The 9,094-nt window shown below is 39.5% G+C and overlaps 1 long non-coding RNA gene across 1 annotated transcript; it reads right to left on the bottom strand.

Annotated features, from left to right (window-relative positions):
- Positions 1-7,098: 7,098 nt before the first annotated feature.
- On the bottom strand, positions 7,099-8,611 carry LOC136457960 (uncharacterized). Its single transcript, XR_010759855.1, has 2 exons — positions 8,495-8,611; positions 7,099-7,443 (listed from the first exon to the last, which is right to left on the bottom strand). It is a non-coding gene; the product is annotated as an uncharacterized lncRNA (long non-coding RNA).
- Positions 8,612-9,094: the final 483 nt, after the last annotated feature.

The following is a 9,094-nucleotide window of genomic DNA, read 5'->3' as shown; positions in this document are numbered from 1 at the left end:
GGCAATCCATAATCCACTATCCTCCCTTTCTCGGACCATTACCACTTGTAGACATCACTTGTAGACCATTACCACTTGTAAATTATTATGATCTAGCTTTTGGTCCTACAAATTAATGCTTGCTTTTGGTCCTATAAATTCTCCCCCTTTGGAATCAAACGCCAAAAAGGAAGACATTAGTAGCACAAGGGAGGGTCAAACTTTGTGATCCTTTGTGTGTGTAGAGTGGAATAGGTCATAAAATTTGACTCTCACATTATATAGATTAAATTCCCCCTAAATATATGCATACATATGGTAGAAGACAAAACATATGCATAATTAGCAAATTATTGCCCAAGGGAATTTAATCTATATAATGCATGGAGAAAGCATATAAATATCAAAATGAAATCAACATGATGATATCAGTTTAGAAATACCACATGTGGAAGCCAATTTGATTTTTACCACTTGCAATAGGTGGTGGATATTTGAAGTACTGATGCTTAACTCCGGGGACTCCATTTTCCTTGCAATGAGACTACTGCACACATGACTAAGCTTGGAAAGGTGTTAGTCTCAAAGCATCCAACCTGTAGAGTAACCTCCCCCTAAATTTGTGCACACAAGTATGAAATACTTGTAGGAAACATGCACATTGATTTTGGAATAAAAAATACCACTTGAAAGATGACATCACATAAATGTGAGAGTCATTTTCGAAGGCGATATTCGGGAGAAATTATCTGCAATTTAGACTTTGGCACATATTAGATGAATCAATAGAAAGACAAGCTATGTGCCGTGCTCCTAAACAATTTTAAACCATGTAGGATTGCTCCAATGAATAAGAATGAAACCGAGCAAGCCTACCATAAGATATACCTAGTGTATGCATGACAAAAGATATAAGCATGCAAATGCAAACATAGGCATGAAAAGTCACTAGATGCTTAAAGATACCAATTTGTAAGAAATACCACTTGTAGGAAATGCAAATTGATACTACTTGAAGGAAATTGAATCTAGTTACCTAACATGGGAAGGGGAATTTGGGTCCATAGTATTCACTAACCCACTTGGCAATGATTTTGTCCATTATGATGCACCCCATGAAATGCACCCATACTTTGCCAAGTCTCCAAATTCTCCAAAGTCCAATGGACTTCTCACTTCCCTTTCGGGATCCAAACCTTCTTGGTGCTCTTCATGTTGGAGATGATTTCCTTTGGCACCCAAAAGCGTTTGACCCCATTGATGACTTGCTTGTTCACCTTGATGGCCACCACCTTGTCATTTTTTTCTTCTTTAACAAGTATGGTGTGGAGGACTTCTTGTCCATCTTGTTGGTGTAGGTGTTGGAGAGCTTGCTTGTTTGCTTCTTCTCTTTCTTCTTTGCTTCTCCCCATTCTTCACCTTGCACTCATAGGACTTGTGCCCTTCCTTGTGGCACACGTAGCAAACCATGGTTTTTTCTTCATCAAGCTTCTTCACTCTCTTGACGGTGTTATCTTGATGAAGTTGGGCTTGCTTCGCCTTGCCTTTCACTTGAGTCAAGTCCTTAGTAAGGCGAGCTACTTCTTGCTTGAGTTGCTCATTCTCCTTTGCAACCTTTTGTATGCATGTATCTACAACAACTTTCTCAACACAAACTTGGTTGCACAAAGATGAGTCTAAACATAAATCATTATGAGAAGTAGATGCATCCTTTTTAGACATGTTGAAGATAGAACTTTTCTTTTTAGATGCCTTGGTGGAGGTTGTACTAACGGCTTCAAGATTAGCAACTTTATTAGTTAGCTCATCACAATGTTTGCACATGGTTTACATTTTAGCAAGCAAACTTTTATAAGCATCTTGTGAGCTAGCTAACTTTTCCTTTAATTTTTCATTTTTCTTTGCAAGTTGCTCATCATTGATTGTGCATGTATTTGTTGTTGCACTAGCCTTAAGTTGCTCAATTTTAGTAAATAGTTCAACATTGAGATTAGCAAAGTTCTCATATTGTTCAAGCAAAGTTTTGTATGCTTTTTGTGAACTATCTAGTTTTTCTTTTAACTTTTCAAGCTTCTTTTGTTGACTAGTGCAAACTTTAGCATAATTAAGATTTTGTTGCACAATTTCATCATAAGATGCATTTTATCATCACTATCACTCTCACTAGAGGATGAGCTTTCATTACCTCGTGCCATAAGGCACATACGAGAAGAGCTTGATGATGAGTGCTTGCGCCCTCGCCTCTTGTGATGGTGTTCTTCACTTGAAGAATCATCCCATGACTTTATTGATGTGAGGGCTTGGTTCTTGCATGCCTTCTTCTTTGTCTTGGGTGTGGGCTTGTTTGGACAAACTTTCACAAAGTGCCCCAACTCGCCGCATCCATAGCATCATCTCCTTCTTTGCTCATTTCTTTGATCAGTGAAAATGAGATCTTGAATTTGGATGGGCACACCCTTGACATTGAGCCTTTGGATCATCTTCTCCACCTTGTTGATTAGTTTGATTGATTCTTCATCAAGGTCGAAGGTGGAGGAGGAAGATTGATCATCTTCACTTGAATCATCATCATCATCATCATCATCATCGTCCTCATCTTCTTCTTCATCTTCACTTGAGGAGCTTGAGCTTGAGCTTGTCTCAACTTGCTTGCCCTTCATCTTCTTTTTCTCGCTACATGCGAGAGCTTTGCCTTTGCTCGATGAAGAGGCTTCTTCTTGACCCATCTTACAGTGATATTTCAAATGCCACTATCTTGCCAATGACTATGCCTAGGGTCATGGTGCTCAAGTCCTCCATGTTGTGAACGATGGTGATGATGCTTGCATATTTCTTTTGTGGTAGTACAGAGATGATCTTCCTCATGATGTCTGCACCTGTCTAGCTTTGTTAATCCTCTTGAATGGAGCTCATTGATAATTAGATTCAAATGAGAATACATATCACTGAATACACTCATCATCATTCATTATAAAGGAATCATAATTTTGTTTAGCTAGACAAGTGTTTTTGCTCACTGGACATTAGATGTACCGTCATGGAGCTCTTGAAGTTTTAACCAAATTTCATATGTTGTATTTAAAGTGAACACTTGGTTAAACACATCCATACTAAATGATTCAAACAAGTAATTTTTAGCTCTAGCATTGAAATAAATTTCCTTTTCTTCAATCTTCATGGGTTTATTGGGATTCTTAATGGGTTTCATCCTGTCACTGAGTGACTCTCCAAACTCCCAAATCAACCACCTCAATGTAGCAAGCCATTCTAGCTTTATAATAGGGAAAGTTAGTGCCGTCAAAGTGTGGAGGCCTAGTGGTATCTATCCCAACCACTCTAAATGGCGTTGGCTCAACTGACGGTTAAGCCAAAGGTCCAAATTGAGCCAACCGGCTATGATACCACTTGTAGGGGACCGTGACGCCTAAGAGGGGGGGGGGGTGAATTAGGCAAATTTAAAAATCTAACTCTTAACTATGGCCTCTTTTTCTAACCCTAGCAAAACCTATGCAAGAGATAAACTATCTAAATGTGCAACTACGGTTTTGCTAGTGTATTGCTATCTCTACCGCAAAAGAAGTAATGTAATCAATGTAAATGCGGAAGCTAAAGAGCAAGGTGGAGATATGCAAACTCCCATCGACGACTCTAGTATTTTTACCGAGGTATCGAGAAGCGCGCAAGCTTCCCCCTAGTCCTCGTTGGAACCCCTCATAAGGAATCCCTCGCAAGGGCCAAGCTCCCTAGTCAGGGTAACTCCGTGGATAGCCTCGGACCTTCTCCACAGTGCAAGTGGGTCTCCGACAGTGCCTTCCGGCTAAGCCTCTCCTAGATCCTCCCCTGCCTGTCTTCACTATCAAGCTTCCGGCCGAAATGCCACGGGCCTTGTTCCCTCCGATACACGGTGGCGGCCACACCACAAATGTGGTTGGTGTGATCTCGCAAGACTACAAGCCCCTCCGATGTACAACGATGGTGTGCTCAAGCACCGAGTGGTAAGAGGTATGCAAACCTCACTAAACAGTCGGCCTAAACCTAGAGCAAACGCATAAGTGGTGATCTAATCAACCTAAGCACTTTGCAAAGCACCTACGCTAATCACCTAATGAAACACTAAGCACTATGCAAGTGGAGATCACTAAAATGGTGTATCAACACCCTTGATATGTTTCCTCAGCTCCACTCTACTCATTTGGCCGGTTGGGGGTTGTATTTATAAGCGTTACTGAGAAAGTAGCCGTTGGGGATGAAATCCTGCTTTTCTGCTACTGACCGGACGCTCAGGTCATCCTGATCGAACGCATCCAGTCATCCTAATTGAACGCGTCCGGTCACAGTTTTGCCACTCTGGAACCTCTCTGTACTCGACCGAACTCTGTTATCCTATGTCCGGTCGATTTGCTCTTTCAGCGTCCGGTCGCTGTTGCTGTCGAGCCTTTTGATTGGGGCGTCCGGTCACTGTGCTACCAGCACCTGGTCCAGTGTCCGGTCACTTCTGTGAGCTCGTTTCTTCACGATCTTACATCCGGCTTGATTCCTATCTTCGTGCTTAGACTTTGCTTGATATCTGGGGTCTTCTCTTGTGCTTCTAAGGTCTTGCTTATGGTGTTGATCATCAGATCATCACGTTGCCTTCATCCAAGCCACATCTTACACCCTATTGAACTACAAAACAATCACTTGCAAATTCATTAGTTCAATTTGGTTGTGTTGTTCATCAAACACCAAAATCCAAAGTAAATGGGCATATGATCCATTTTCCTTACAATAACTATATATTTCTTTATTTCAGCCATAATGAAAAATGCTCCTTTAATGCCTCACATACCAAGAATTCAATAAAATTACACAATAATATGTGTAAGTTGTTACTTAGATAAATCTAAACATTTTGATTCTAATTGTTACTATGACATATCTATATTGATAATATTGTAAGCATTCTATTTTCTAAAAAATACTGCCAAACATTTAAGTTTTTGATAGAGAAAATTTAGTATCTTAAGCAGTGGATGATGTTAGTATAGGATAAAGGTGGCTATGCCTACCTAGTTTTTGAAATTCCTTAGGAGCAAACAATGATTGTTAAGCTTAAATATTAATATCCTCATAAGGTTCGCATGGTTAGCCCATGCAGCCATCCTAGATGTCACCTCAAGCTCCATTGCCTATCTTTAACAGCGTGATGCAAGCTTGATGGCCATTTATGTCAATGTAGTAATGAATAATTTAGAGTAAGTTGTAATACATCGTCTATTTAATATAAAATTTGTAAGGAGAGTTTTGAATAATAGGTATAATAAGTACAATAGTTTGAACTTATCATGGATTATAGGAACTTGGCAATAGATGTTACACAACAAATATCTAGGGACTAAACCTCTAGTTCAAGTCCAGTGAAAGAGTGGAGATTCTCATTTTTGGGCAAGTCTGATGAAGGTTAGATGGGATTTCCTTAGATTTTGAACATTCTTCATTAAGGACGGATCACAAGTAAGATTTTGGAAACATAGATGGTTAGAAAATACTATACTTTGAGAGAATAGTATCCCCAACTATACAACTTAGCTAGAAGGAAACAAGATACGATGGCTGGTTTTTTTAGTACGCAACCACCTAATGCATCCTAGCACAGATACCTCTTAGGTGACAAGCTAGTGATGTGGAACAATCTTCTTTCACATCTTACTTCCGTTGTTTAAGCCAGGAGGAAGAAGAGGAAGACAAGTTCCTCTAGGAATTTAGACCAGAAGGGTGAATTTTCAGTAAAATCACATTATCTTGGTCCCATCCACTAAAACATCCCTAACCTCAACAGGCGACTTTGGAAATTAAAAACACCTACAAAGATCAAAATCTTCCTGTGGTACATTCGGAGAGGTGTCATCTCCTAACCAAAGATAATTTTGCCAAACGGAATTGGCAAGGTAGTAAACAATGTTGTTTCTGCAATGAAAATGAAACAATACAACATCTGTTTTTAGATTTCCGGTTTGCATGCCTAGATTGGGCCACCGTATATGCAGCCTAGGGACTCCCTAGACCTCTTAATGTGTCCAATATGTTGGTAGAGCTAGCTAGATGGGCTTAGAAAAGACCTAAAACCGTTAGTTCTTTTGGGAGCTACAGCTATGTGTCTCTGTAGAAATGCAGTTATATTTGAAAACTGAACAACCTTCCTTTCTGTAGGTCATTTAATCAACTATGCACCTGGCTCCGTACGTGGTCCATCCTACAGAAGCCTACTTCCTAGGAGGTGGTTGTAGCGGCTTCTCAATTTTTGGCGTAGGTGGCCAATGATTTTTTTTTACCCAGGCACATGGGTTGCGGTCTAGTGTGTGGACTGATAGTCAGTATGAGGACATTGTTTTCTGTCTCTTTCTTTGGGCTGTGTGCCTTTCACGCAGGAGGATTTCAAGATGTTGTATTACCTTGACGTAACAGTTCTTGAAATTAATAAAGCTTCCCTTTTCGAAAAAATATTCATGCGTCTTGATGTATGGGCTGGAACTAAGAGAAGTCACTATTAACTTAAGCTTGGATTTTAATTAAATACACATTGAAGACACACTGAGAGTCATGCAGGGAGAGAAATACTTAGTTGTAGCCTATATGTACACACATTCAGAGATTCTAAAAACATCATCTGATATGGAACGGAGGGAGTAAGCACTACTATAGAATGTTACTGTAGGAGCGGCTCTAGAGACACTGTAGGGGCGGCTACGCCAGCCGCCCTTTCCAGGGTGTTCCTACAGAGGGTGCCTCTATAGGGGCAGGTTTCCTAACCGCCCCCTGCAGTGCCCTCTGTAGGGGCGGCTGGTGTTTTCAACCGCCCATACAGTTCTCTCTGTAAGGGCGGCTGGTAATATCAGCCGCCCCTATAGTGGACTTCTGTAAGGGTGACTGTATCACCTAGCCGCCCCTGCTGTGTGTATTTGTAAGGGCGGTTCAATCAAGAACCGCCCCTACAGTGGATTTTCCAGCAAAAAAAAATAATTCAAATTCAAATCTGACCATATATATATATATATATATATATATATATATATATATATATATATATATATATATATATATATAATTTAAATTCGAATCTGACCGCCACAAATATACATATATACATCCACAAACACAAAACCATTATTTAGAACATCATCACAAATTGATAGTCAACTATCTTTAGGGAATGAGAAACAAGGTTCATATTCTTAAACAGAGACGACAATATGTAGGATAAGATAGCATGCTCCATAACACATCCTAACCAAGTACAAAATTCAGTCTCGGAAAATTGCAACCCAAATGATAATAGCAACATGGCAGGCAGATGTAGCACTTCTAGATCATCTCCAGGCATTTTCGCTACTTTGTCGCTCACTGCTCCTCCTCGATCACACCCTTGTCGCTGACATAGATACCGTCCAAGAACTTTCTGATATCCTTCTTCTTGACATGGCATTTCTGTAGAGAAATGGAGAAAACTCATTCAACAACACAAATCATAGCACATCAATCCAAATCCACCAGTAGTAATGAGAATTATATAACAGCAATCAACAAAACTAGTAAATTCATGATGCGCTTCAAAGAGGAAAACAAAGATCAAAATAGAAGCAGGAACAATAGTTGACATAAGCATTGCACTAGAAAGTGACATACCATGTGTAAAATATCACAATGTCAGCAACAGGTACAAAAATGAAACAAGACAACAATAGTTTCTCACTGAATTCATCACATAGTTAATCTACTACACGCGCATTTCCACAGTTAGGACTAAGATCAATCATAACATTTTCTAGGCATTAGGTGCTCGCTGTTACTAAATACAAAGCCTTAAAATACTAAATACATGAATGATGGATATTTATACATCTCGAGATGCAGGACTACAGTTCTAGTTTGTATTTGACAGCACTAGTGTCATATGAACTTAAAATGTGATCTACCTGGACATTTCAAGCAGAAACCACCCTGGTTCCTACCATCTAGGCACAACCAATGTGATAAAACCCTATCATTTGATATTGGATTACTAAAATTTATCTACACCATGCAGGTTATAGTACTAGTTAACAAAGGAGCTTAACTGGCTAAACAAATTGAATTATCATCTGTTGCATTGTTTCAACCCAGAAGCAACCAGAATAACTAACATAGCAATAACATTGTACAAATATTTATTATTTCCTCCGGAACAGAAAAACATAAAACATTTCTTCAAACATATTTAAATATAAACAACATAAACGTGTGAAAGAGATAAATTAATGAGAATTTCACTTTTACACCTCTAGTAAGAATTCATGATATACATTATATAATACAGCATAACTAATTTGCTCAAAAAAATATAGCATAGCAATTCTAGCATAAAATTATCCTTCTAAGAATGAATTCTTGTGAATTCTGATGAGTGATGCGACATTATTGTGCTTATGGGAAGGATCACATTCACAGGTGGGAATTGATACAAAATGCACTCATGGTAGCTAAATTTATACAAACTTACCCATATGCAACATATGGCTCCACCCTGCGGAGCATGTTAATGGTTGCCTTGTTAACCTTGAGGAAGACACCATTGAAGATCTGCCTCAAACGAAGGAGCTACAAGATCTTGCAGGGTCTTGGGGTGCATGCCATTGATACTACACAGCACATTTGACAACAATCAACACTTGAGCGTAGCAATAGAATCAACAACCAATGAGACAAGAGCCATACCCACGGATGTGGACCACAAACAGAAGCTTGGCCTCTGGGCTCACATAGAACCCACCCTTTAGCTGGGCCTCACGCTTGAGCTGCACAAGCTCCTCTCCTACACAGAGTGCAAGATCACAACAGATTCTCAGAGTGCTAGATTGAACGCAGATGCTACATCGTCGTAGCAACTATTCAGCTAAGCACAGCAGGAAGCAGCAAGGAACTGTGAGGTCGAGAAGGGGGGCACACAGCATGCTTACCTGGGCGTCGTACTCCTGATTATCTACAACTTTTATTTTGGTCATTTCTTCATTTGATAAATTCTTAGCATACATTGTTCACTAATCTTACACATGTCTCATATAGTGTATAAAACCTTATGAGAGACGTGTCATATTTGTGA

This window comes from Miscanthus floridulus, chromosome 6 (genome assembly GCF_019320115.1).
Source record: "Miscanthus floridulus cultivar M001 chromosome 6, ASM1932011v1, whole genome shotgun sequence".
Lineage (NCBI taxonomy): Eukaryota > Viridiplantae > Streptophyta > Magnoliopsida > Poales > Poaceae > Miscanthus > Miscanthus floridulus.
The sequence above is the reverse complement of the archived record's forward strand: the minus strand, read 5'-3'. Positions and strand labels throughout refer to the sequence as shown.